The sequence below is a fragment of the Stenella coeruleoalba genome (genome assembly GCF_951394435.1).
Source record: "Stenella coeruleoalba genome assembly, chromosome: 10".
Lineage (NCBI taxonomy): Eukaryota > Metazoa > Chordata > Mammalia > Artiodactyla > Delphinidae > Stenella > Stenella coeruleoalba.
The window spans coordinates 28,820,240-28,829,722 of record NC_137156.1 but is presented as its reverse complement, the minus strand read 5'-3'; the positions used below and the strand labels follow the sequence as shown (position 1 = coordinate 28,829,722).

General features: G+C 38.5%; 1 protein-coding gene across 4 annotated transcripts in view; it reads left to right on the top strand.

The window, feature by feature from the left end:
- Positions 1 to 9,483, top strand: part of CENPQ (centromere protein Q) — a 184,494-nt gene that overhangs the window by 77,909 nt on the left and 97,102 nt on the right. The window lies entirely within an intron of this gene.

Below are 9,483 nucleotides of genomic sequence, written 5' to 3'. Positions count from 1 at the left end.
AGATTCCACATATAAGTGATATCATATGATACTTGTCTTTCTCTGTCTGACTTACTTCGCTCAGTATGACAATCTCTAGGTCCGTCCATGTTGCTGCAAGTGGCATTATTTCTAGTGTCTAGTCTCTAATGTAACTTTAATTCAGCAGAAACTTGCTGCTAATTGTATGACAGGCACTGAGCTGGGCCCTCTAGGAGACACAAAAGTAAGCAAAGTATAGAAGGGGTCTATTAACTTCCTTGAGGAAGTTAATCTAGTTGGGAAGACAGGAATGTAAGCAAGTGATCGTATAAAAACAGATAAGTAATGTAAGTGTTCGTAAAAGTATTGGGGAACATAAATAAGGCAGCAATTCATTTTGTCTTGGCCCAAGAACACTACTAGCACATGAAATGCTATGGATGGAGGCATTAAAAAAATAAATAGGCTTTACCAGTAAAACAGAAAGAGGGACTAGCATAAGGCTTGGAAGCACACGGCATATTTGAGGAATAGCAATTCGTTAAGTAAAGCTGGGAGAAATGGGGAGGGACCAGGTGTGGGGTATCTGGTGATAAAGCTGTAATGGTAGCTTGGCTGGATTATAAAGGGTCTTGCATTCAGTATTAAGAATGCTGCATATATGCAATGGAATATTACTCAGCCATAAAAAAGAACAAAATAATGCCATTTGCAGTGACACGGAAGGACCTAGAGATTATCGTGCTGAGTGAAAGACGGCACCACAGGAGTGGATTCAGATGGCTAACTTCAGGGACACACATGTACGTCCTCCACTGTGGTTTCGGTTTTGCAGTGGCCCAAAGGGTGCTCGTGATAATTCCAACAGATCATAAAGGCAAAGTACTAATGCTGATAAACTCTACACAAGGTTGTAGAAAACCAAGTAACAGGGAATTCCCTGGCGGTCCAGTGGTTAGGACTCTGAGCTTCCACTGCAGGGGGCCTGAATTCCAAGTTTGATTCTTGGTCGGGGAACTACGATCCCATATGTATCTAGTGAAGAAAAGGTTTTTCCTGTCCCCAAAAAGGCTCTTTCCACCTCTCAGGGCTCTAGCTGGGGGGCCCTGTGTTTCCTCATCATCCTACATGGCTGTGGAATTATTTCCCAGAATATTACCACCGAGCTGGGTTACAGGACCAGAGTGAGCTCCAGCACACCCAAAGCAGCTGTCTGAGGTGTAGGCCCTTGTCTTAAGCCAAGGGTTCTTAACATTTCTGTGCTATGGACACTTTGGCAGTTTGTTGAAGCCTCCGAATTCCTTCTCGAAATATTTCTTAAATGTACAAAATAACATGCATAGAATGATCAAGTTAACCAGTTGCATTGAAATTCATTGATCAAAATATAATAAAATCCAAAAGTCTGATGTAGATGCGTCTTCATAATATAGAAAATAACAAGATCTAGTGGCATTTCTAATAACTAGTATAACTTCAAAGTAGGAGTATGAGTATAAACAATTTTTACTCATTATTTTAAGATATTTGGAACAAGAATAATATGAGAGAAAATTATTTGGGATTTCTATTGGTGACAAAGTCATAAAACTACTAATGGAAATACTGAATTTCAATTAAATGCACTTTTTTTCCTACTCAAGTATATGGACCACCTGAACTCTATCCATGGAACCCTGGTTAAAAATGTCTGTTTTGGGGACTTCCCTGGTGGCACAGTGGTTAAGAATCCGCCTGCCAATGCAGGAGGGCATGGGTTTGAGCCCTGGTCTGGGAAGAGCCCACATGCCGCAGAGCAACTAAGCTCGTGCATCACAACTACTGAGCCTGCTCTCTAGAGCCCGCGAGCCACAACTACTGAGCCCACGTGCCGCAACTACTGAAGCCCGCGCCTAGAGCCCGTGCTCCACAACAAGAGAAGCCACCGCAATGAGAAGCCCGCACACCACAATGAAAAGTAACTCCTGCTCACCACAACTAGAGAAAGCCCGCGCCGCAACAAAGACCCAAAGCAGCCAAAACCAAAAAAAGTCTGTTTTAAATATGGCCTTACTTCCCCTTTGTTTCAATGTAATTTTACCTCAGGAATCTCCTCATCATTTCTTGTTCTTGGTAATTCTCATGGACACATTAGTTTATAGCAATAAATCTCCTTAACTCTACATCCCAGGGACAATTAGAGGAATATTAGTCAAAATCTTCCTAGGAGATCCTGTGCACCTTAGAAAAGTTAATTCAACACCCCTCATATGATCGGCGTTGCATAAGAAGAGCTAGAGGACCTGTGAAATGATGCTTAACAAAGACAGTAAAGCTAACTTTGCCAAGTAGAACTCTATAGACAGATAATAAACTTGAGGCTCAGAGAGTTTAAGCAACTTGCTCAAGGTTGCACAGCAGGTAGAAGGCAGAGCTTGGCCAAACATGTCTGTCCAATTTCCTAAATTTAACGTCTTTCAGCTATACCATTTCATTTTCTATGTAAGATAATTTAGGTTCCTGCTGATCTCAAGGTACTGAAAAATGTCAAAGAATCTTCTGAAATATTAAAGGAAGACATTTCTAATTTTAGCTCTGTCTTCTATTTATTATATTTTATTTTACTTTAATTTGGAAGGTACTATCAAATTAAGATAGATGTCAACTTTCTTACTTGGGGCACTCTTTTCCCCAGTGAGGACATCTAGATAATAGAGAATATTTTATGTTTGCATATAGTTATTCGACAGATGTCCCCAAACTTTGTCCCTGATACATAATGGCTTTATTGCAGAATACTAAAAATTGCTATGAACTTCAAACTTTGCACTGAGAAAAAAAAATATGCCCTATGTACTTTTCAAATCAAAAGATATGAAAACTACATTTCTATTCTGTTGAGGATTGTTATACATTTATATTATATATTTAAAATATAATTCTATATTTATTTAAATGTAGTTTTTACTATGGAAAGAGTGGGGATCACTAACATGTATTTACCCCTGCCTGTTAAATGGATGAATCTCATCAACCAATGGTCAGGTACAAAGAATCTTCAAGTCTGATCATTACTATGGGTTAAGTGTTGAGCCCTAGTTGCATTCTATAAAAACATCCCCTTTTTAAGGAGGTCACTCCTTGCTACCTCAAAAATTTTCAGTCTAGGACTTCCCTGGTGGCGCAGTGGTTGACAGTCCACCTGCCGATGCAGGGGACACGGGTTCGTGCCCCGGTCCGGGAAGATCCCACATGCCGCGGAGCGGCTGGGCCCGTGAGCCATGGCCGCTGAGCCTGCGCGTCCGGAGCCTGTGCTCTGCAACGAGAGAGGCCACAACACTGAGAGGCCCGCGTACCGAAAAAACAAAACAAAACAAAAAACAAACTAAAAAGCTAACAGTGGCAAATGTATGGGGCAGTTTTGGGGAAAAATTTGAAACCTTGGTATAAGGACAATAAATTGGAAAAATGAAGGCATACTATTTAAATAATAAAGTCACTAAAGTGTTTATATCCTATCAACATTAGGAAGCAGAAGAGATTTTTAAAGTTTTTATTTTGAATAATTTTAGGTTTAGAATAATAACTTAAGATTTATCTCTATTGCAAAGGTAACAGAGAGTTCCTTATTACCCTCCATTCAGTTTTTTTCTAATGTTGACATCTAACATCGTCATAGTACAATGATCAAAACCAGGAAATTAACATTGGTACAATACTATTAGCTCCAGACTTTTTTGCTAGTGTCCTTTTTCTGTTCCAGGGTTCAATCCGCAGTCCCATATTGCATTTAGTCATCTTAGACTCTGATGTTTTCGAAGAGTACTGCTCAGATATTTTGCAGAATGTTCCTCAAATTGGGTTTGCCTGATGTTTTCTCATGATGAGACTGGGGTTATGGATTTTAGGGTTAACTACTCCAGAGGTGAACTGCCCTCCTCCTCCTATCATATCACGGAGTATGAGATATGGATATGTTTTATCACTGGTGATGTTAACCTTGGTTACTTGGTTAAGGTGGAGAAGGGTTTTAATGTTGAAAAATATTCATTCTCCACAGTCTTGCCAAGAAAGGATTAGGTCCCAAACATGTTTCCCTAAATTCACTCATAATAAAATGCAGTAGCTGCAGTTCCACTGTACAAAATTAAAATAAAGAACAAAAGAGAAGGAGATGATAGTAGAGGAGAAAGGTGGGGACAGAAACTTGTATCTGGGTTCCAGGGAGATCCCGCCTGATTAGGGTCCTGGCCGTTGGGCGCAAGGGAGCGTACAGCTAAAATGAAAGGGAAGTCATGTAAACCAGGCACGGTCTTGAGCAAGCTGCTTTCCAAAGATAAGGTTAGAACTGAAGGGCCTCCCAGAAAGTATGGCAGAATTTTTTTTTTTCCTCCCGGAACTTGCTTCTTTCCCCATTGCGTTTTATCAAGTATATATTTAATATATTTTTGAATGAAAGACTATTCTTTTTTTTTTACCAGAGATATGCATAATGGTGTTGGATATTCAATTATAAATATAATGATGTATATCAGTGCTCAGAGTTGCCTTTTAATTTCAATCTTCTTGTTCGATCAAATAAATATATTGTGGTATGTTCCTTTATGCTACATTTTTAGACACTGTTATTTTCTCCTTCAATTTTATAGGCACCAAACAACCAATATATCAACTTAACATTTTAGAACAATAAACATCGTATTAAGGAGAGAGAGAGGACTTGGGAATCAACTAAACTTTCAATATTCCTTTATGTATGTTTCTTCCTTGTATTTACTATATTTCAAAGGGAAGCTGGCTCTTATTTCCTCTTCCCCACAGAAACAGTAGTGATGGTCCATGTTTACCAAAAAGGTGGAGCCGACACTATTCCCTTCTCTTTTTTTTTGTTAAATTAGAGAGCAAGTAGTGTTCTTTCATGTACAATTTTAACAAGAAGTACATTAAGGAATTCTTTGGCAACACATCCTTCTTGGTAAAGAACCCTTTGGCTTCTGAAAAAATCTGTGTCAGTCTCACAAAATACATTCCTGTAGCAATTAATGAGTTATTTTTTCATTCATTTACTTATTTGTTCATGTATCCATTTATTACATTGTTACTCGGTAGCTAATGTTGAGCAGAGTACTGGGTGCGGGTTACTGAACAGAGTTCTAGTTAAACATAGACCAAATTTAACAATGAATAAAGATGTACTTGAGGAAATGTCAAGGAATCAAAGCAGATAATCTTTTGAGGGATTGATACTGAAATAGGTAATGAAGGCAAATATGATTATGGTAGAGAGGTAAGCAATGATGATATTTAAGAATAAGTGTAGTTTTAGTGAGACACTTACTAAAATTGGACTCAGGGAACCTGGGTTTAGAATCAATGTTAGACCTGTAACTTGTACTAATTACTTCTGTAACCTCTTTCAGGGTTTCAGTGTTCTCATCTCGAAAAAGAGTGTAGGCCATAGAACCTCTGAAGGTCCTTTTCAGCTCTGGCTCTTCATATTTGCAGGGTGAATATACCAAAAAATCCATCCGGAATTTAAAAATAAAAATAATAACATAAGAAATAGAAAAGGAGGGCTTCCCTGGTGGAGCAGTGGTTGAGAGTCCACCTGCCGATGCAGGGGACACGGGTTCGTGCCCCAGTCCGGGAAGATCCCATGTGCCGCGGAGAGGCTGGGCCCGTGAGCCATGGCCACTGAGCCTGCGCGTCCAGAGCCTGTGCTCCGCAACGGGAGAGGCCACAACAGGGAGAGGCCCGCGTACTGCAAAAAAAAAAAAAAAAAAAAATAGAAAACGAGTTTAGAAACAAACAACTTAACACGACAAACATCCCCTGAACATCAAATATTGTTCTACAGGGTGCTGAGTGTTTAGGGGACATAAGAGAAAAGTCGTCCATAACTCCAAGGAGCTTGTATCAACCTGATTGGGTTGATAAGTCAAATATTTTAAATATAAGAAGATAAGAAAAATATTTTAAATCATAGGAATTTCCCACAGGTTAATATCAAGCTTTCAAGATTTTCTGGTTCCTTCCACTTGTCATGTCAGTCACCTTATACGGCTCCTCCTTCCTCATCATTTTTCAGGGTTAACTGATAGCTCTCAACTGACAGTAATTTCACGATCATTTTCAAAAGGTTTTCAATATTCCCCAAGCATCTGTATGATCCTTTTGTGTCTCCTTAGAGATGGAATTATTCCTTTACTCCTTCAGGTAATTGCACAGGCATAGAGAATTTAAAGATTCATTTCTTTGATTGAAAAAAATGATAGGAGTTACACAGTAATCTGTCTCTCTGACATTCATTTACATTATACTCTTCAGTCCTTTCTGCTGCTTCTCCTGTTTTGACGCTTTTGGTGAACGTTTATATCTTATTTTCCAAGCTTCAGCATATCCTGGGATTTAGCACATCCCTTCAATCACTTCCTAGGAATCTAATCTAATATCATGACTGTAGGTATCAACTATACAGAGATGATTTCCAAATTTTTATTTCCTTTCTAGACTGAATCCCAGACTCATATATTCAACTGCCACTCCATACCTCCACTCATGATATGCACCAAACAAAAACCAGATTTTCTTCCCAAACCTGTGCTCCTTGTCATATCATAGTAACCTATTTTCTTTTATTTTTTTTGCCTTTTCCTTTTTTCCCTTCTTTCCTCCCTCCCTGCATCTTTTTTTAAAAAATTGAAGCATAACTAATATACAATAAATGCACAAAATCTTAAGGGTATATAGCCAATTTAATTTTTACATAGGTGTATAGCTATGAAACCAGCTCTACTAATTCCAGAAGTCTCCTTCATGCCCGCACCCAGCCTAATTAGTTCTCTTCAAGTTTTAATTTATTTCCTGTCACCTTTTTTATAACTATAGAACAGGTTTTTAAGATAATAGAAATGGAAGTCAATAGGCTTGAGTCATGATGTAATTTTATAAAGTTCTAAGGAGGTATTCCATGCCTGACTACCATTGAACTGTTAATACAAGTCTTAAATGTCACATTGTCAAAAATAAACACATCTCCATAAATATAGAACAAAGAACCTAAGAACTTTGTATAAAACTTTATTTCATTTCCCATTAAATCCTCTGTCTGAATGCATTTTTAATCCAAACTGTCAATTAATTTCAGTCTAGATCAGGAAACAGCATTGTGTATTCCCCAAAAGCGTGAGGGTTGAGTCTGTGCTCTGATGTTGGGTAGCAGTCCATATCAGGACAAAATACTTAACCCTCCTGTCCCTGTTCACTCACCTGCAAAATGCAGACAAAAGACTATTGCGAGGATAAAGTGCAAAAAATGAATGTAAAAAAATCAGCATATCACCTGGAATGTAGAATGCTTTCTAATTAACTTTGGTAGCACTAAGGTGAAACAGAGAAATAAATTAGAATTTACTGAGCACCATTAGTCTCTCTTACTCCTAAATATCTTACATGTGTTATTTCACTTACAAAAGAGAAACAGTATCTCAATTTGAAATAGCGAAATCAGTACCTGATGACATTTAAATATTCTATATATAGATCCAGAGTACATTTTATAATCGTATTTCCCAGTACTAGGGGGTTTGGTTTTAAGACAGTTTCCATCAATTGTTTTCATGTATGTGTGTGCATGTATGTGACAGGGAAGAGGGTGTTCCGTTCTGCCTGCTATTGAAAGAGCCATAAACCCTACACTTTTCACCCAACTGCTACTGGGTGCCCCCAGGGATTTTCTCATGTGTGCTAACAGATCCTGTTACCTCCCCCATAGCATCTGCTCTTTTTCTACTCTTCTACCCCACCTTCTTTCACAGATCTGGGGCTCTAAGGATTCTGATGCTTGGGGACTCTCACTGAACATGTTTCCAATAGCTCCAGATCTCAAAGATGAGGTTGTCTTCTGGACGCCACTGAAGTGACCGCTCATCAGCTACTACCGTCTTTGTTGCTGGCTGCCAACGTTGCCGGGATAAGGATTAATGCTTCATGTGGCCAACGTGAAACCGTTTTTTCCTGGAACTTTTTTTTTTTTAATTTCTAATTAGCATCACATCGATTTAAATTTATTTATGTATTTTATATTTTGGCTGCATTGGGTCTCCATTGCTGCACACGGGCTTTCTCTAGTTGTGGCGAGCGGGCCTGTTCTTCGTTGCGGTGCACGGGCTTCTCATTGCGGTGGCTTCTCTTGTTGCGGAGCACAGGCTCTAGGTGCGCGGGCTTCTGTAGTTGTGGCACGTGGGCTCAGTAGTTCTGGTTCGTAGGCTCTAGAGCCCAGGCTTGGTAGTTGTAGCGCCCGGGCTTACCCATGTCCCCTGCATAGGCAGGCAGATTCTTAACCACTGCACCACCAGGGAAGTCCCTGAAACTTTCTTTAACTCAAAGCCACTATGTGTTTCATTTAAAAGTGGTTAACACTACATTTTGTTGTTACATTTTACGAACAATTTTTATCATCCCAAAGAATGGTTTGTGTCCCTAGTGGCTCTGGGAACCCTTATGTTCTTATCCTCCAGTTTCAAAAATTATCCATGCATGAGGGCAGGAATTCCTTCTGTTCTGTTCACTATTTTTCTAACACCTCTATGTATATGTGAAAAATTACAAATTCACACTAATACCTCCAATTCCAATGCAACAACACAGGGTTTAATCCTGTATTCCTTCTTTCCATGTGTGTAAAGACTTTCTCCAACAGTGAGAAACCTGGCTTCCATTATTTATAATTATTTATTTGTGTGTTCATAGGATATATAGTAGTTTCAGAATTACTAACCCATGTGTCTATGTTAAAAACAAACAAAACAAAATCTTATTCACTAGAGTTGAACATTTGTTTATATAAATATAGATGACATACAGTTCAAATATGACATTCAAACATTAGTTGAATTGATTCTTTTTTCCCACCCTTTATGGTGATTATTTGATCTATGTGCAAAACAGTTTATTTTATTCTTGTTTCTATTTCATTTTGGATTCTTCTGCCCACCCTTGTTGATTATATTTTATTTTGAAGAGTATGTGAAACAAAATTCATAAGCTAAAACTATATAAAAAGAAATAGAGAAGTGTCACGCCCCACCCATTTTCTCCTAGCCTTTTGACACCCTCCATCCTGCCCAACCCATTCTCACCCACCCACTCTATATAACCAATCTCATTAGTTTCTGGTATACTTTTCCCATGTTTCATGTACATTTTGCATAAATGTGAAATTACATGTGTATTTTTGTATTTACTATTCTTTTTACACAAAAGGTAGGATATCAAACCAGTGCAGAAGAGAGCAAAATGTCAAAAAGCAAAAAGAGAATACAACTGATTCCTTTTTGTTATTGTTAAAATTTAATTTTTAAATTTTTTATTTTTTGGCCGTGCCACACAGCTTGTGGGATCTTAATTCCCTGATCAGGGATCGACCCTGACCCCCTGCAGTGTCAGTGCAGGGTCCTAACCAATGGATTGCCAGGGAACTCCCAAAATTTAATTTTATAGGCAAATGTTTTCAGAAATTTTGCTCTGTCTAATTATATATCT